This window comes from Lutra lutra, chromosome 13, assembly GCF_902655055.1.
Source record: "Lutra lutra chromosome 13, mLutLut1.2, whole genome shotgun sequence".
Classification (NCBI taxonomy): Eukaryota; Metazoa; Chordata; class Mammalia; order Carnivora; family Mustelidae; genus Lutra; species Lutra lutra.
Genome location: NC_062290.1, coordinates 38,307,913 through 38,328,639, shown reverse-complemented (window position 1 = coordinate 38,328,639; position 20,727 = coordinate 38,307,913). Strand labels below are relative to the sequence as shown.

Genomic DNA, 20,727 nt, shown 5'->3' with positions numbered 1-20,727 from the left:
TTTTGATATGATTATATGTTTTGTGTGTGTTGCGTTTGAGAAGTTCTTTATAGATCCTGGATATCAATTTTTGTCTGTACTGTCATATACAAATATCTTCTCCCATTCCGTGGGTTGCCCCTTTGTTTTGTTGATTGTTTCCATTGCTGTGCAGAAGCTTTTGATCTTGATGAAGTCCTGAAACTTCATTTTTGCTTTTGTTTCCTTTGCCTTTGGAGACATATCTTGAAAGAAGTTGCTGTGGCTGATATCGAAGAGAATACTGCCTATGTTCTCCTCTAGGATTCTGATGGATTCCTGTCTCACATTGAGGTCTTTTATCCATTTTGAGTTTATCTTTGTGTATGGTGTAAGAGAATGGGTGAGCTTCATTCTTCTACATATAGCTGTCCAATTTTCCCAGCACCATTTATTGAAGAGACTGTCGTTTTTCCACTGTATATTTTTTCCTGTTTTGTTGAAGATTAAATGACCATAGAGTTGAGGGTCCATATCTGGGCACTCTACAATGTTCCACTGGTCTATGTGTCTGTTTTTATGCCAGTTGTTTTATGTTGTTATGTTATATGTTTATGTTATGACATATGTTATATGTCATATGTTATATGTTGTTATGTTGTTATGTTTATACCAGTTGTTTCCACTGGTCTATGTGTCTGTTTTATGCCATGTTGTCTTGGTGATCACATCTTTGTAGTTAAGCTTGAAATCAGATATAGTGATGCCTCCAGTTTTATTTTTGTTTTTCAACATTTCCTTAGCGATTCGGGGTCTCTTCTGATTTCATACAAATTTTAGGATTATTTGCTCCTGCTTTTTGAATAATACCGATAGAATTTTGATTGGAATGGCATTAAAAGTATAGATTGCTCTAGGCAGTGTAGACATTTTAAAAATGTTTATTCTTCTGATCCAAGAGCATGGAATGGTCTTCCAACTTTTTGTGTCTTCTTCAATTTCTTTCATGAGTGTTCTGTAGTTCTTCAAGTACAGATCTTTACCTCTTTGGTTAGGTTTATTCCCAGGTATCTTACAGTTCTTGGTGCAATAGTAAAAGGAATCGATTCTCTAATTTCCCTTTCTGTATTTTCATTGTTAGTGTATAAGAAAGCCACTGATTTCTGTACACTGACTTTGTATCCTCCCACGTTACTGAATAGCTGTATGAGTTCTAGTAGTTTGGGGGGGAGTTTTGGGGTTTTCCAAATAAAGAATCATGTCCTCTGCGAAGATAGAGAGTTTGACTTCTTCATTGTCAATTTGGGTACCTTTTATTTCTTTTTGTTGTCTGATTGCTGTTGCTAGGACTTCTAATATTATGTTGAACAAGAGTGGTGAGAGTGGGCATCCTTGTCATGTTCCTGATCTCAACGGAAAGGCTGTGAGCTTTTTCCCATTGAGGATGATATTTGCCGTGGGTCTTTCATAGATAGATTTTATGAAGTTCAGGAATGTTCCCTCTATCCCTATACTTTGAAGCATTTTAATCAGGAACGGATGCTGGATTTTGTCAAATGCTTTTTCTGCATCAATTGAGAGGACCATGTGGTTCTCCTCTCTTCTCTTATTGATTTGTTCTATCACACTGATTGATTTACAAATGTTGAACCAGGCTTGTAACCCAAGGATGAATCCCACCTGGTTATGGTGGATAATCTTTATAATGTGCTGTTGGATCTTGTTTGCTAGGATCTTGTTGAGAATCTTAGCATCCATATTCATCAGTGATATTGGTCTGAAATTCTCCTTTTTGGTGTGGTCTTTGCCTGGTTTGGGGATCAGGATAATGCTGGCTTCATAGAAAGAGTCTGGAAGTTTTCCTTCTGCTTCAATTTTTTGAAACAGCTTCAGGAGAATAGGTGTTATTTCTTCTTTGAAAGTTTGGTAGAATTCCCCAGGGAATCTGTCAGGTCCTGGGCTCTTGTTTTTTGGGAGGTTTTTGATCACTGCTTCAATCTCGTTACTAGATATTGGTCTATTCAGGTTGTCAATTTCTTCCTGGTTCAGTTTTGGGAGTTAATAGTTTTCCAGGAATGCTTCCATTTCATCTAGGTTGCTTAACTTATTGGCATATAACTGTTGATAATAACTTCTGATGATTGTTTCTACTTCCTTGGTGTTAGTTGTGATCTCTCCCTTTTCATTCATAATTTTATTTTATTTTATTTTTTTAAAGATTTTATTTATTTGACAGAGAGCGATCACAAGCAGGCAGAGGGGCAAGCAGAGAGAGAGAGAGAGGAGGAAGCAGGCTCCCTGCAGAGGGGAAAGCCCAATGTGGGACTCGATCCCAGGACCCTGAGATCATGACCTGAGCCGAAGGCAGAGGCTTAACCACTGAGCCACCCAGGTGCCCCCATTCATAATTTTATTAATTTGAGCTTTCTCTTTTTCTTTTGGATTAGTGTGGCCAATGGTTTATTGATCTTACTGATTCTTTCAAAAAACCAGCTTCTAGTTTCATTGATACATCCTACTGTATCTCTAGTTTCTACTTCATTGATCTCTGCTCTAATCTTGATTATTTCCCTTCTTATGTGTGGAGTTGGTTTGATGTGTTGTTGATTCTCCAGTTCTTTAAGGTGTAGAGTCAGCTGGTGTGTTCTGGATTTTTCAGTTTTTTTGAGGGAGGCTTGGATGGCTATGTATTTCTCCCTTAGGACTGGCTTTGCTGTATCCCATAGGCTTTGGACCGAAGTGTCTTCATTCTCATTGGTTTCCATGAATTGTTTAAGTTCTTCTTTGATCTCCTGGCTGATCCAATCATTCTTAAGCAAGGTGGCCTTTAGCTTCCAGGTGTTTGAATTCCTTCCAAACTTTTCCTTGTGATTGAGCTCAAGTTTCAAAGCATTGTGATCTGAGAATATGCAGTGAATAATGCCAGTCTTTTGGTATCGGTTGAGTCCTGATTTGTGACCCAGTATGTGGTCTACCTGGAGAATGCTCCATGTGCATTTGAGAAGAATGAATATTCTGGTTTTTTTAGGGTGGAATGTTCTGTATATATCTATGAGGTCCATCTGGTCCAGTGTGTCATTCAATGCTCTTGTTTCTTTATTGATTTTCTGCTTGATGATCTGTCTATTACTGAGAGAGGCATGTTTTACATTACTAATACATTACTAATGTATTCATATCAATATGACTCTTTATCTTGATTAATAGTTTTCTTATGTAATTGGCTGCTCCCATATTGGGGGCATAGATATTTACAACTGTAGATCATCTTGGTGGATAGTCCCTTTAAGAATTATGTAGTGTCCTTCTGTATCTCTGACTACAGTCTTTAGTTTAAAATCTAATTTATCTGATATGAGAATTGCTACCCTGGCCTTCTTTTGAGGCCCATTGGCATGAAAGATGCTTCTCCATCCCTTCACTTTCAGTCTGGGTGTATCCTTAGGTTCAGAATGGGCCTCTTGTAGACAACATATGGATGGGTCCTGTCGTTTTATCCAATCTGCAACCCTGTGTTGTTTTATGGGTGCATTTAGGCCATTCACATTGAGAGTGACTATTGATAGATACGTTTTTATTGACATCGTGTTACCTTTGAAGTCTTTCTTTCTGTAGATTGTCTCTATATTTCTGTTTAATGATATTCTTGGGATTTTCCTTCTTTTCTAGAACCCCCCTTAATATTTCCTGCAGTATAGGCTTGGTGGTTGCATAGTCTTTTAAGCCTTGCCGGTCTTGGAAACTCTTTATCTCTCCATCCATTTTGAGTGTCAGTCTTGCTGGATAAAGTATTCTTGGCTGCATGTTCTTCTCATTTAGTGCCCTGAATATATCTTGCCAGCCCTTTCTGGCTTGCCAGGTTTCTGTGGACAGGTCTGACGTTATTCTGATGGGCTTTCCTCTGTACAGAAGGAGCCTCTTGTCCTAGCGGCTTTCAAGAGATTGTATCTACAATTATGATTTCTCAATTTTACTATCAGGTGCCTTGATGTTTTTTTTTTTTTTTTTTTTTTTTAGAATCTATAGTCTTGGGGGGGGGGTGACTGTTCTGCCTCTAGTACATGAACGCTGGTTCCATTCATGAGATTGGGAAAATTTTCATGGAGAACTTGTTCCACTATATCTTCTAGACTTCTTTCTTTCTCCTCCCCTAGGGATTCCAATAATTCTGACATTGGAATGTTTCATGGCATCATTTATTTTCCTGATTCTGTTTTCATGGTTTCTAAGCTGTTTGTTCCAGGCTTCCTCCTGATCCTTTCTCTCTATCTGTCTCTCCTCCAGATCACTAATTCTATCTTCTGTCTCAGTTACCTTAGCTTTTAGAGAATTTAGATTAGATTGGAACTCATTGAGAGCATTGTATACATCATCCCTGGTGGCTTTCAGTTCTGCCCTAATCAATTCCATTTAGTCATCCATGCTTTCTCCAACCTAGCTATTGTCTGGATAATTGTTAGCCTGAATTCCCTTTCTGACATATTGTCTGTGTTGCTAGCCATTAGCTCTGTTGCAGAAGGCCCATCCTCTGAATTTTTCTTCTGTTGGGCATTCCCCCTCTAGTCATTTTGGTGAGAGACGGCTGAACGGGTGTGGCTGGATGTATCGACCGTGGTGCAGTCAAGGTGAACCCTGGAATGCTTCTGAGCAATCAGGAGTCCCCACCCAAATGAAAGAATAAAGAAAGAGAGAAAAAAGAAAAGAAAAAGAAAAAAAGAGAGAGAGAGAGATACAGGAAAAAAAAAAAAAAGAAAGATAAAAGAGAAGGCTCAACAACTAACACCAAAAAATACAGACAATTATAAGAACATACTATGAGTAACTCTATGCCAACAAATTTGACAACCTGGAAGAAATGGATGCATTCCTAGAGACATATAAACTACCACAACTGAACCAGGAAGAAATAGAAAGCCTGAACAGACCCATAACCAGTAAGGAGATTGAAACAGTCATCAAAAATCTCCAAACAAACAAACAAAAGCCCAGGACCAGACAGCTTTCCGGGGGAATTCTATCAAACATTTAAAGAAGAATTAATTCCTATTCTCCTGAAACTGTTCCAAAAAATAGAAATGGAAGGAAAACTTCCAAACTCATTTTATGAGGTCAGCATCACCTTGATCCCAAAACCAGAAAAGGATCCCATCAAAAAAGAGAACTACAGACCAATATCCTTGATGAACACAGATGCAAAAATTCTCACCAAAATACTAGCCAATAGGATTCAGCAGTACATTAAAAGGATTATTCACCACGACCAAGTGGGATTTATTCCGGGGCTGCAAGGTTGGTTCGACATCCACAAATCAATCAATGTGATACAACACATTAATAAAAGAAAGAACAAGAACCATACGATACTCTCAATAGATGCTAAAAAAGCATTTGACAAAGTACAGCATCCCTTCCTGATCAAAACTCTTCAAAGTGTAGGGATAGATGGCACATACCTCAATATTATCAAAGCCATCTATGAAAAACCCACCGCAAATATCATTCTCAATGGAGAAAAACTGAAAGCTTTTCCACTAAGGTCAGGAACACGGCAGGGATGTCCGTTATCACCACTGCTATTCAACATAGTACTAGAAGTCCTAGCCTCAGCAATCAGAAAACAAAAGGAAATTAAAGGCATCAAAACCGGCAAAGAAGATGTCAAACTATCACTCTTCGCAGATGATATGATAATATATGTGGAAAACCCAAAAGACTCCACTCCAACACTACTAGAACTTGGACAGGAATTCAGTAAAGTGTCAGGATATAAAATCAATGCACAGAAATCAGTTGCATTTCTCTACACCAACAACAAGACAGAAGAAAGAGAAATTAAGGAGTCCATCCCATTTACAATTGCACCCAAAACTATAAGATACCTAGGAATAAACCTAACCAAAGAGGCAAAGAATCTATACTCAGAAAACTATAAAGTACTCATGAAAGACATTGAGGAAGACACAAAGAAATGGAAAAACGTTCCATGCTCCTGGATTGGAAGAATAAATATTGTGAAAATGTCTATGCTACCTAAAGCAATCTACACATTTAATGCAATTCCTATCAAAATGCCATCCATTTTTTTTTTCAAAGAAAAGGAACAAATAATTCTAAAATTTATATGGAACCAGAAAAGACCTCGAATAGCCAAAGGAATATTGGAAAAGAAAGCCAAACTTGGAGGCATCACAATTCTGGACTTCCAGCTCTATTACAAAGCTGTCATCATCAAGACAGCATGGTACTGGCACAAAACCAGACACATAGATCAATGGAACAGAATAGAGAGCCCAGAAATAGACCCTCAACTCCATGGTCAACTAATCTTCGACAAAGCAGGAAAGAATGTCCAATGGAAAAAAGACAGCCTCTTCAATGAATGGTGTTGGGAAAATTGGACAGCCACATGCAGAAAATTTAAATTGGACGATTTCCTTACACCACACATGAAAATAGACTCAAAGGGCACCTGGGTGGCTCAGTGATTAAGCCTCTGCCTTCAGCTCAGGTCATGATCTCAGGGTCATGTGATTGAGTCCCACATGGGGCTCTCTGCTCTGCAGGGACCCTGCTTCCTCCTCTCTCTCTCTCTCTGCCTGCCTCTCTGCCCACTTGTGATCTCTCTCTGTCAAATAAAAAAAAAATCTTTAGAAAAAAAAAAAAAAAAAGAAAGAAAATAGACTCAAAAGGGATGAAGGACCTCAATGTGAGAAAGGAATCCATCCAAATCCTTGAGGAGAACACAGGCAGCAACCTCTTCGACCTCAGCCACAGCAACATCTTCCTAGGAACATTGCCAAAGGCAAGGGAAGCAAGAGCAAAAATGAACTATTGGGATTTCATCAAGATGAAAAGCTTTTGCACAGCAAAGGAGACAGTTAACAAAACCAAAAGACAACTGACAGAATGGGAGAAGATATTTGCAAACGACATATCAGATAAAGGGCTAGTGTCCAAAATCTATAAAAAACTTAGCAAACTCAACACCCAAAGAACAAATAATCCAATCAAGAAATGGGCAGAAGACATGAACAGACATTTCTGCAAAGAAGACATCCAGATGGCCAACAGACACATGAAAAAGTGCTCCATATCACTCGGCATTAGGGAAATACAAATAAAAGCCACAATGAGATATCACCTCACAGCAGTCAGAATGGCTAAAATTAACAAGTCAGGAAATGACAGATGCTGGCAAGGATGCGGACAAAGGGGAACCCTCCTACACTGTTGGTGGGAATGCAAGCTGGTGCAACCACTCTGGAAAACAGCATGGACGTTCCTCAAAATGTTGAAAATAGAGCTACCCTATGACCCAGCAATTGCACTACTGGGTATTTACCCTAAAGATACAAACGTAGTGACTCGAAGGTGCACGTGCACCCGAATGTTTATAGCAGCAATGTCTACAATAGCCAAACTATGGAAAGAACCTAGATGTCCATCCACAGATGAATGGATAAAGAAGATGTGGCATATATACAAAATGGAATACTATGCAGCCATCAAAAGAAATGAAATCTTGCCATTTGCAACGACGTGGATGGAACTAGAGGGTATCATGCTTAGCGAAATAAGTCAATCGGAGAAAGACAACTATCATATGATCTCCCTGATATGAGGAAGTGGAGATGCAACATGAGGGGTTAAGGGGGTAGGAGAAGAATAAATGAAACAAGATGTGATTGGGAGGGAAACAAACCATAAGTGACTCTTAATCTCACAAAACAAACTGAGGGTTGCTGGGGGGAGGGGGCTTTGGAGAGGGGGTTTCGGGTGTGGACATTGGGGAAGGTATGTGCCAAGGTGAGTGCTGTGAAGTGTGTAAACATGGAGATTCACAGACCTTACCTTTGGGGATAAAAATATATTATATGTTTATAAAAAATAAAAAATAAAAAAAAAATTAAAAAAATAGGGGGTTTACTTACATGAATTGTTGTAATCTTCATAATTTACTGTAATCAATACTATTAATAAAATCATGTTAAAATCAGCAATAAAAAATATTTTTTCCCTAGCTTGTTGAGATATAATTGGCAAATAAAAATCGTATACGTTTGGAGTGTAAAAAAAAAAAAATTTCAGGTTAAAAGGTTATTATGGAATTCGATGTACTGGACATCTCACTCTGATGGTGTATGTAGGTTAAAAAATTATCTATGTAAAAAAAAATGATCCAGAATTGTGGGAAGGAATTAAAAATAAAACTTGTATCTATGAAGTAGTGGTTGTTGTTCTCTTGTCGTCTTCTTTTTTTTTTTTTGTCCTGGTTGGCTTTCTGGGGGAGGGGCCTGCCAAGTGGGTTTTCAGGCAATGTTCCCTGAGTTAAGTCCTCCTGCCCCCCTCAAGGGCGTGGGCTCTGAGGAAACCCATTTTTCAGGCTTTTGCTCTCTGGAGGTTTTTATGTTTGTTCGTTGTTTTTGTTTTTTTTTTTCTCTCGCCTTGACAGCTTTTGATGGTTTTTGGAGGTTTGGAGGAAAGCAGACTGCACCCAGACCTCCCTCTCAGAGAGAAGCCTCAGTCTGTTCCCCTGTGAGTGCTCCAGAGCACAAAAGATCCCCCTTGGCTGCTGGAAGAGCACGTTCCCAGTTGTGGTCCCTGGGGACACAGGAACTCCTGCTTGTACCCAAATCCACGACATCAGCGGCTGTCTGGGCAGCTCCAGACTGCCAGAGAGGTTCCAAGCAGTGATCGCACAATGAGATTTTCCTGCTGGCCCAGGCGGGGAGTGCCTGGTCTTTCCGGATCTAAGAGCTCCCAGCTGGCGCCTGCGTGCACCTCTCTCAGGGAGGGTGCGGGGTGTGGCTCAGTCTCTGATAGCATAGCAGGGCGCTTGCGTGGGTACTTTTAAAAGTCTGTGCTTCTGCCAGTTGGCGAGGCTCCCAGTCCCTCATGGGAGGCAGACCCTACGTGCTTTCAGGCGTGCTGGCGGCTTAAGCCCTTGTCCCTAACTGCCTTGATTCCCACAATTTCCCCCTGTGATCCTTTGCTACTTTTGAGTGCTTTCAACCAGACTCCAAGTTAATGCTGATGCCCAGTGCAGGGCAATCTCGTATTGGGGTATTACTTTCCAATGGGTTGTTTCTGGTGCCCCCCCCCCTTTTGTTTATCTTCCAATATCAGTTTGACGTTCCTACTCCGCTTTGCCTGCCCACTGGCGTCTTCTGCCCCTGTAGAGATCCAGACGTGTAATTCTGATCTAAGGCTGATTTCATGGGTGATGGGAGTTCTTTGGTAGGTAATCAGCTCGCTTTAGGGTACAGGTTGAAATGGCACCTCCACCTACTTCCCTGCCATCTTGTCTCCATAGTTATTTTGAAATACTAAATCACTGGGTGGAAATTATTTATAGGTTATATATGCTGAAATTCTTTTCTCAGTAGTGCGTATTTTGACTTTCGTTCAGGTGATTGCTGATGAACAAAATTACTTAAGGTAGTTTGATTTATTGATTTCTTAATTTTTTGATCTAACAGTGGTTTATGCTCTTGTATTTTCTTTAAAATTCCTTCCATGTTGCTGGTTCATAAAAATTTTCTTTTTTAACTTCCAAAAGCATTAAGGTTCTGTTTTTTGCATTAGTTCAAGATATAAATGTGTGACAAACTTTGCTTTCATGTTCCTCTCTGCAGGACTACATTTTAGATGGGCTTCCTCCTGATGGATAGCCCCTCACGTGCCTTTTTAAAAAGCATTTACTTTAGAAAATGTGTCACAGTAAGTTCTTTATCTGCCCCTTTAGAGATGTAAAACTGTTTAACAGCCACCTGCCAATTTTACCACTCAGAAACACTTTTCTCAAGGGCCTCAGAAATATATCTTTCAAATATAATCATCAAGGATAACCTCTAGGTTTTTGTGACAGGGTAGAAACTTAACTGCAGCTGGCAAGTTACCCCACATTATAACACTACCTCTTATCGTGAAAGTATGAGGAAGTTTAGTTTTCCTTTGAATGCAGTTACTTAGCAAACACAGGTGGTCCATGTTCTCTCCCTCACCCCTACTCTTAAAAATTAACAGTGTTGGGGCACCTAGGTGGCTCAGCGGGTTGAGCCACTGCCTTCGGCTCCGGTCATGATCTCAGGGTCCTGGGATCGAGCCCCGCATCAGGCTCTCTGCTCAGTGGGGAGCCTGCTTCTTCCTTTCTCTCTGCCTGCCTCTCTGCCTACTTGTGATCTCTCTCTGTCAAATGAATAAATAAAATCTTAAAAAAAAATTAACAGTGTTTCTTTTGTTTCATCAGAGCTAAATTCATCATTCTGATCTCTCTCTCTCTACCATTGAAATAATTGTGAATAAAGTCTTCCTTAAGTGTTCAGCTTTGGTGGAATTTCGTTTTTACATTAGTTCTTACTCTAAAAAAATAAGCTATTTTTAAAAATTAACCTATTTTCTATTAAGCTATTTTGAATATATTTTGTCTACTCTTTGCTGTTTTGAGTTTCACTATTTTGAGTAAAGTAGAATTATTATTATTACTTTATTTCTCATACTTAAATCAATTCATTGGGTTTCTGAAATTTAAGAATTATTGGCTTTTTTTAGTTTTGGAAAATTCTCAGCCATTATCTTGTGGAATATTTATTTTCCATTCTCACTTTTACTCCATAACTCTGATTTTAGACACTCTAAATCTTTGCTTTCTTCCATCTTCTTGTTTTGCCATTTATTAATTCTCCTTTCAGTCATGTCAAAACTCTAAATAACTCCATTAATTTTTAATTAATTAAGAAATGTATAGCCCTATTTATTATTTTGTAAATTTCTTTATTAATATTTTATAGTCCCTTTCTCTTCACTTGTATTTCAAGCCCTACTTTTATTTAATTTATTAATTTATTTAATAAATAAAATAAAAATAAATTTATTAGTTTATTTATTTAATATTTGACTAATACTTTCTATTTTATGTCTTATAATTCAAATATCTAATATCTTGTTGATCTGATACTGCTTTCAGTCATTCTACAATAGTCTTTGTTTTCCTGTTGTGATTTTTAGAAGGTAATTTTGTATTTTTTGTGGGGGTTGGTAAAATGTATTAAGCTTTGGCAAAAGTGAGATTTCCTGACAATATTATATTTAGCTTGTGCTTGCTACTTACAAGCGTACTACTCCCAATTCTAATTTGAAATGGGATTTTGGCTTTTGGCTTAAGGCATTCATAATACCAAGTTTCTATGAATTGAGACTACTAATATGTGCATTCATATGATGAGTATGTATTTCTAGAAGACTATATATGGATCATATCTGTCCTCTTAACCATAGCTCTAGAAGTGCAACTATAATTGTTCTTTCCTCATAATAAAGGGTAAGTGGTTATTTTATTTAAAATTACTCTCAACTGAATGCATGGCCCACTGGGGACTCAACTTCAAACACATGTTTCCCAGCTGGACTTGCTAAATAGTTTAAGTGGGATCAAGGCAATATTTCTCTCTACTTTGGTCTTTAATGTGTGAAAATTTAAAGTCATATTCACTAGAGTTAGGCAAAAATGTTACAAATGAAAAAATGGTTTCAGTGCTCTGATTAAATACCTAGATTCTTGCCTTTTTAAAAAATTTTTATTTTTTTGAGTCAGAATTTCTATCTTGCCAGAACACGCACACTTGAAGCTTTACTGTTGTTTCCTTTTTTTCATTTTGCTTGATCCATCATCCTTAGTTGATTTCATTGACAGTGAAAGTAGCGATTGTTTTCACTAATAGCTATCTAGTTTCCTGGAAACTTACATTAGCATGATTATATTAAAAAAAACTGATATGAGTGAAGAAATAAGGTTGAAAGGCAACTTGTGCCGATTATACCACTTGCATATTTTTAAAAACATAGAAAGCTATAATTCACATTATTTATAGATACACGTATCTATGTGAAAGTATATTTTAAATGCATAATTGGCAAAATGAGATAAATAGCAAGCTCAAGGTACTTCAGAGGAAGGTATTTGAGAATGATATAGGGCACTGATAAGGAGAATGAGTGCGTTTATTCATTGATTTTTCAAACATGGTTATTTTATCGACTACAAAATAGCTTGTACTTTTTATATCATTATTTCATTAAAATGCCTTAAGCATCAAGAAAAATAGGAAGTACTTTTAAATAGTATCCACAGTAAAGTGAAAACCAGAGTATTGAATTATATGATTATAGAATTGTAACTTGATTAACTAAAATTTATCACTTTGCATTTAATATATTATACACTACCTTAAAAATAACCTTTGAACAAGGTCCATTTGGTACATATTTAGTGTTGTCAATGCTAACACTGATGTTCATTTTTCTTTGTTTCTTATAATGAACAATAAATTTGTTATATTAAAAAGCATATAATTCATATTTCTCAGTAAACTAGTAGCAAATATTTTGATTTTTTAAACAAGTTCCATTTTTTCATCCATTTTATAATTAGCTCAGACTTGACCTTATAATTTTGAGAACATTATAAAATCTTATACTCTATGAACTTACAATTTGTTTATCCATGACATTCTTCATATACCAGATACTTGCTAGAAGTGCAAAGTACAGAGATGAGCTTTTAACAACTCTTCAATTTGTATTCCCTTTTTTAAAACTTTGCTTTATTTTCAAACTATTTTACTTCTTCATTTTTAATTTCTTTTTTCCCATTGGAAAAAATCAGCATTCAAAGGCTCAAGTTTCCTTCAATAAGCCAAGTCATGTTCTGATACCAAAGGTAATGTTGGAATTTGTTTATGCATTGAATAAATTATTCATTATTCTAACACCCTAAAAATTAGTAAGCTGACATTTTTAGGTCTATGTAGAAGTTACTTCCAAAAATGTAAGTTCTATTTAATGGCAACAGGGATTATAGCCATAAAGAATATATATAGACAAATCAATTATGGTAAAGTTCATGAATGGTTAAGTGGGAAAAGTGTTCTAGAACACTGTCTGTTGTGCCAATTCCAAAGGCATTTGCTAAACCTTCTGAGTATTATTAAAAAATGTTGGGGCACCTGGGTGGCTCAGCCATTAACTGACTGCCTTTGGCTCAGGTCATGATCCCGAGGTCCTGGGATTGGCCCACATTGGGTTTCCTGTTCAGCAGGAAGCCCATTTTTTCCCTCTCCCACTGCCCCTGCTTGTGTTCCCTATCTCACTGTGTCTCTGTCAAATAAATAAAGAAAATCACTAAAAAAGTAAAAAAAAATAAAAAGAATCTATAAGTATAAAATTCAATATTGTCAGTAATGGATGTTCAGTAATTCAGAATAATCTTCCTCCTGCAAAAATGAGAAATGCTAACTAAAATGTGTATATGTGAGTATAAACATGTAAAAGTATATATTCACTTAAAATTATGTATCTATATGCATATATAAATTTACATACACACATACATACATACATTTATATATATATATATATGTATATATATATATATATATATATGGAGATTCAGAAGAATACAAAAATCAAAAGCTGAAGCCATCTTTTAAGGTTGCTTTTGCTAAACTTGTATAGCCACCATGAAAAACAATATGAATATTTCTCAAAAAATTAAAAATAGAAATGTCATGTGTTAGAATAATTCCACCAGTTAATAAAACAAAAACACTAATTCAAAAGATGTGCACTCATTTGTTTATTGCAACATTATTTTCAATAACCAAGATATGAAAACAACCTAAGTGTCCATCAAAAGATCAATGAATAAGGAAGTTGTGGTATATTTATACATAATGGAACATTATGCAGTCATAAAAGAAGTAAGATTGTGTTTGGAGTGTATTATGCTAAGTGAAATAATTCAGACTAAGAAAGAAAAACACCATATGATTTCACTTATATGCAGAATCAAAAAAAGAAAAAAAGATGAACAAATGAAAAGCAGAATCAGACCTATAAATACAGAGAACAAAATGATGGCTGCAAGAAAGGAGGTGTGTAAGAATTTGGGCAAAATGGGTGAAAGGGAGTGAGATATAGGCTTCTAGTTATGGAATAAATAAGTTATGGGAATAAAAGTACAGCATAAGGAATATGGGCAAGGATATTGTAATAGCAATGTATGGGGACAGATGTTAGCTACACTTGTGAGCACAGCATAATGTATAAATCTGTTGAATCACTATGTTGTACACCTGAATCTAATGTATCATTGTGTGTTATTTATACTAAAAGAAAACAAACAAACAAACAAATAAAAACCAAAACCAAACCAAAAGAAAGAGCAGGGTACCAAAGTTTTAAAGAAGGTATAAATACAAAAATAACCATATAACAAAAAATATAAAACTTCCTAAAAATTATAAATAAAATAGCAAAGTATGCACTCATAGAAAAAGAAACAGGAAATACAAAATAATAATAATAAAGTTGCTTTTGCTCTGGGCTAAGAAGCTAAGAAGCAATTTTGAGAGACTTCAGATAAAAAGCAAAAGTTGAAGTCCAAGATCTCTGAAAAGTTGGGAATCTGGTAAACAGTCCTCTAATTATACTTAATTACATAAACTGCACAACTGCTCCCCAGAAGTAAACTTAAATAAAAATTAAAGTAAGTCTTGCAGACACAGAATCCTGACTTAGGACATTTTGATAGTTAAGGACATTTCAATTTGTAAAATTGCTTACAATGATTTTAGATTGTTCCTTCCTTCATATGCTGTAGAAGCAAAAGGAAATTCTCTCTGAGAAAACATCATATCCTCCTAGTTATCAATTCAATTTATATCACAAACATTTCTAAAATGCATTGCCCAACACACATTTAAACTAATCTAGGCATAAGTTAAGGCAAATCATTGTGTCTGAGAACTAACAGAAATTATTGACAACTGATATAAGCTCACCAAAATTCTTTGTATGAAAAGGATATTCTTTCTATTGGGGAGAGAAGCTAAATTTAAAAATGTCACTGAGGAACTTAAAAATATAAACATACATTGGAGATTTGCAAGAACCAACTAGAAAGTCTAGAAGTGGAATATATACTAATCAAGATTTAGAACTCAGTAGGATTAATAGCAGTACTAGCATTTAAAAAAAAAATTCTAGATTAAACACAGAGGGACAAAAAGATTAAAAAAATTGTGGAGGGGGCGCCTGGGTGGCTCAGTGGGTTAAAGCCTCTGCCTTCAACTCAGGTCATGATCCCAGGGTCCTGGGATCGAGCCCCACATTGGGCTCTCTGGGCAGTGGGGAGCCTGCTTCCTCTTCTCTCTCTCTCTGCCTGCCTCTCTGCCTACTTGTGATCTCTGTCTGTCAAATAAATAAATAAAATCTTTAAAAAAAAATTGTGGAGGAAGAGGCATAGAAATTGTAGGAAGAAAATATAACACATTTTTTTAAAAGATTTTATCTATTTATTTTTCAGAGAGAGAGAGAATGTGTAAGCAGGAGGAGCAGCAAGCTACCTTCTGAGCTAGGAGTTCAATGTGGGACTTGGTCCCAGGTCACTGGGATCATGACCTGAGCAAAAGGCAGATGCTTCCTGAGCCACCCAGGCATCCCTATAACACACATTTAATTGGAGTCAACAGAAATGGAAGAAAATGTGGAAGGAACAATATATAAATATATATATATATATATATATATATATATATATATATATATATATTTAATTCATGAGAATTTCCTTTAATTGATAAAAGATACCATCTGTAGATGCAAGAAGCCAATGAATACAAAAGAAGTAAGTAAAATGTGTATACAAACACATTATTTGAACCTAAAGAAAATCAAACACAAAAAGAAATTTTAAAACAGATTACCTTCAAGTTTGCAACAGTTAGCAGCCATTAGGCTCATAGATGACTTCTAATAGCATAATGGAAGCAAGATAGCAGGAGAATAATATTTTAATACATAGATTGAAAATAATTTTAAATCACATATTTTAAATACAGAAAAAAATCAAGAATGGATGTGAAAAATAATATTTCTAGATAGACAAATTCTTTTTTTTTTAAAGATTTTATTTATTTATTTTACAGACAGAGATCACAAGTAGGCAGAGAGGCAGGCAGAGAGAGAGGAGGAAGCAGGCTCCCCGCGGAGCAGAGAGCCCGATGTGGGGCTCGATCCCAGCACCCTGGGATCATGACCTGAGCCGAAGGCAGAGGCTTTAACCCACTGAGCCACCCAGGCGCCCCTAGATAGACAAATTCTAATAAGATGCACCATCAGCAAACCTATCATAAAGTGAATGTTTTTTCCTGAGGAAGAAGAAAAATGATCTCAGTTGTCAGTTTGAACATGTAGAAAAGAATGAAGAACAACAGAGATGATTAAAAAAAAAAGTATACTTTCACCAAGATATCTAAATTCTGGGCCATCAAGCACACTTCCACAAATTTAAAAGAATAGAAGTCATACAGTATCTGCTCTCAGACCACAGTGGAATTTAACTAGAAATCAATAACAGAAAAATGGAAGGTCCCAAAATATGGGGAGATTAAATAACATGCTACTAAGTAACACATTGGCCAGAGAAACAATCAAAAGAGAAAATTTAAAATATTTTCAACAAAATAAAAACTGAAAGCACAACTTATCAATATTTGAGGGTTGCAGTGAAAACAGTAGTTAGAGGGATGTTTACAGCATTGAAAATAAATCTTAGGAAAAAAGAGAAAGATCTAAAATCAATAATCTAAATTCCCACATTAGGAAACTAGAAAAAGAAAGCAAACTAAATCCAAAATAAGAAGAAGAAGAAAAAAACATAGTAACAGCAGAAATCAATGAAATTTAAACAGGAAATCAATACAGAAAAATCCATGAAATTAAAACCTACTTTTTTGAGAAAATCAATAAAATTGACAAGCCTCTAGCCAGACTAACAAAGAAAAAAAGAACACAAGTTACAAAATTATAAATGTTTAAAAGGGGGTGTCACCTGGGTGGTTAAGTTTGTTGAACCTCTGATTCTTGATTTTGGCTCTAGTCATGATCTCATGGATTGTGAGATCAAGCCCTATGTTGGGCTCCCCAGTTAGCCAGAAGTCTGCTTGAGATTCTCTCTCCCTCTCCCTCTGCCCCTTCCCCACGCTCATGCAAATACTCTCTCTCTCTCTCAAAAAAAAAAAAAAAAAAAAAAAAAAACAACCAATAAAAATATTCCAATTAAATAAAGAGTACCAAAAGCACTTGGGAGCAACACAGCAGAAAAGAATATGCAATAGGAAGAAGACAGTCTCTTTAACAAATGGTCTTGGAAGGGTGCCTGGATGGCCCAATTGGTATAAGGATTTGACCTGTGGTTTTGGATCGGGTTCTGATTTCAGGGTCCTGAGATGGATCTCAGCATTGGGTTCCATGCTCAGCAGGGAGTCTGTTTGAGATTCTCTCTTTTCCTTTCCTTCTGCCCCTCCTCCTGCTCACATGCTCTCTCTCTCTCTCTCTCTTAAATAAATAAATAAATAAATAAATCTTAAAGAAATAAATGAAAGAAGGGACATTGCTACAAATCTCATGGATATTAAAATGATAATAAAGGAATACTACACTCATAAATACTCTATGCCAACAAATTAGATAACCTAAAAGAAATGGACAAATTCTTCGAAAGATACAATCTGCCAAGAGTCCTATAAGAAATAGACAACTGAAATAGGCCTATATCTTAAAGATATTAATTCAATAATTAATAGCCTTCCAAAACAGCAAGTACTAGGTCCAGATGAATTCAATAGTAAATTTTATCAGGGATTTAAGAAAACAGAAATATGTGAATTTTCTACTATTTCTTTCAGAGGATAAAGCAGAGAGAATACTTCCTAACTAATTCTATGAAGCCAGTATTAAATTAATACTAATACCAAAACCAAAGATATTAAAAGAAAAGAGCAATTATTCCTGAACATAGATGCAAAAATCTTCAAGAAAATATCAGTGAATTGAATTATACAACATGACCAAGTGGGATTTATACCAGGTATGTAAAGCTTGTTCAACATTTGAAAATCCATTAGTGGGGTGCGTAAGTGGCTCAGATGTTTAAGCATCTGCCTCCAGCTCAGGTCATGATCCTAGGTCCTGGATTTGAGTCCTATATCAGGCTCCTTGCTCTGTGGGAAGCCTTCTTCTCCCTTGGCCTCTGCTTCTCTCTCTCTTTGTCTCTCATGAATAAATAAATGAAATCTTAAAAAAAAAAAAGAAAGAAAGAAAAAAAAAATCCATTAGTGGATTCATCACACCAACAGGCTAAAAAAGAAAATTCACATAATCATGTCAGTAAACACAGAAAAGGCATTTGACAAAACCTAATACCCATTCGTAATATAACAACTCTCACTAAAGTAGGAATAGTAGCAAACTTCCTCAAATTGATAAAGAATATCTAAAGAGCATACAGCTAACATGATAATTAAGCTTTTTCACTAAGATCAGGGGCAAAGCAAGGACACCTCCCATCACAAAGTTTTTCAACATCATACTAGATGTCCTTGCTTAGGCAAAGACATTAGCACATCCCCCATTTCAAATACTTAGGTAAAAAAATTTAACAAAATGTATACAAAATCTACATGATGAAAACTACAAAACTCTCACAAATTCAATCAAAAAACTAAATATATATAGAGATAAGAAGTCTCAAAATGTCAAGATGTTAGTTCTTCCCAACTTATCGATAGATTCAATGCAGTCCCCATCAAAATCCCAGCAAGTTAATTTGTGGATATTGACCCACTCTGAGGCAAAAGATCCAGAATATCCAACACATATTGAAGAAGAACAAAGTTGGACCCTACCCAATTCTAAGACTTGTCCTAAATCTACAGTAATCATGACAGTGTGCTGTTGGCAAAGAATACATAATACATAAATAGATCAATGAAACAGCTTAGATAAATTAGAAATAGACTCCCATAAGTGATGAGCTTATGCAGCACAGAGGTTTTTTGGGTTGGTTGAAATAATATGTATGTTACCATGAAGGAGGATACACATCTTTATGCTTTGTCTAAACCCACAGAACGTGCAACACCAAGAATGAAGCATAAGGTCAAAATGTAAAGTATGGACTTTGGGAGTTTATGGCATGTCAGTGCATATTCATCAATCTTAAAAAATGTACCACTCTAGTGGAAGTGTGGATAGTAGGGAAGGCATGAAACTACTAAATGTGTATGTGCAAGTCTAAATGAACATTGGCTACATAGATGTAATGCATTACAAGGGCTTTAAAAGGATTAGAATTCAAACAAAATGGGAAAATAGCATTTAAATTGAGGGGATGAATAAAACCAATAATGTTGATCCTCCAATCTGTTTCCCTAGATAATTTTTCCCCCATTTCTGTTAGCCTCCAATCTCAATTCCTTGCAATTCTTGGCCAAAAACTCTTGGTTGCTAGAGCATAAAAACCTATTTCTTTTGCAAAGGACAAAGCAGCACTGAGGCATTGCTTACATTCCAAAGTTACCAGGTGAGACTTTTCCCCTTCCTTTTGCTTGCTATTAGTTACACATCTTTGTTGTTTTTCCTGGAAACCCTTATTTAACATGTTACCAACATATGATACATAACCTTAAAAATCTTCTGCAAAAGACAGTTTTCAGTTGGGATCTAATAGTTAAGCTCTACTATAGTGTTTATCAGTATATGGAAAGGAGTAAAAGATCCAAAAACATCAACTTTGATCAGTCAAGCTTGCATGGAATAGTCTTTACCTTTGACTAATTAATAGTAAAATAGTGTGTAAATTCTAAACTAAGTGGAAATAATAAAAGAATAATAAAATAAATCAAAAGAATGCTGGAAAGGGGAAGTAAAGAATCACAAAGCGGAGCAAACAAAAAGCACATTGTGAGATGATAAATTTAAAATCAAATATATCACTGGTTACATTATTGATCCCATAAATACGTTTGGCAAAACCAACCAAACAAACAAAAACCAGATACAGCAGGCACTGGATGACAATGTCTGCATGGGATTTGCAGGGATCACTTCTGGCATGAGGATGGTCATCAACAGGGCCTGGGTGGAATGCCAGAACCACCGACTGACCATGAAGGACCCAGGCATCATGGTGTGGCTTCATTACCAGTCGTAAGTAGCGCTACATGCAGAGCAATGGACGCAAGCTGTTTGACATCTCTGCGCTTTTTGCGAGTTTTGAATTTGATGGCACCCCCAGACTCACCAGACTGACCCTTGGGGGACATATCAAGCCTGAAAGGCCAATGTCATAGGCTAGGGTGCCAAGTCAGGTTGTGAATTTCCAGAGAAGAATTACACTGACAAAACCATAGAGACACAGACCCGAGACAGATGACCTGAGCTGGTTATCAAGGCCCTCCCAGAAGTGATTCTGTCTGGCAGCAAAAAACATTGAACTGGTTCTCATGAGGTGGGATCAACCCCTCAAGATTTTAAATCCTGAAGAAATTGAGAAATACATTGCTGAAATTGAAAAAGAGAAAAAAGAAAATGAAAAGAAGCAAAAGAAAACATCATGTTAGCGAAATCTTGCTGGAAGTGCTTTTTAAATTCAGCGTGGATGATTCTTATAATGACATGTAGGCATTTCCATTCCATTTATCTACTGTCCAAGTGTCCTGCAATAAACTTCTGAGTTCATCAAAACAACAACAAGAACAGATATATTGAATTCGTATTCAATTAAAAAACAGTTGCACCTAAATCATAGTGTGTGGGGGTTTATACTTAGGTAGTAAAACTATAAAACAAAGGAAACTAAACAATCGCTTCTTGAACTGAGGAAGAAATGTCAGCACTGTGATTACTTTGAGCAGGGAAAGAGGTGCT

General features: G+C 36.3%; 1 pseudogene; it reads left to right on the top strand.

The window, feature by feature from the left end:
* Positions 1-20,458, top strand: part of LOC125082967 (proteasome subunit alpha type-7-like) — a 39,827-nt pseudogene extending 19,369 nt beyond the window's left edge.
* The last annotated feature ends 269 nt before the right edge of the window (positions 20,459-20,727 follow it).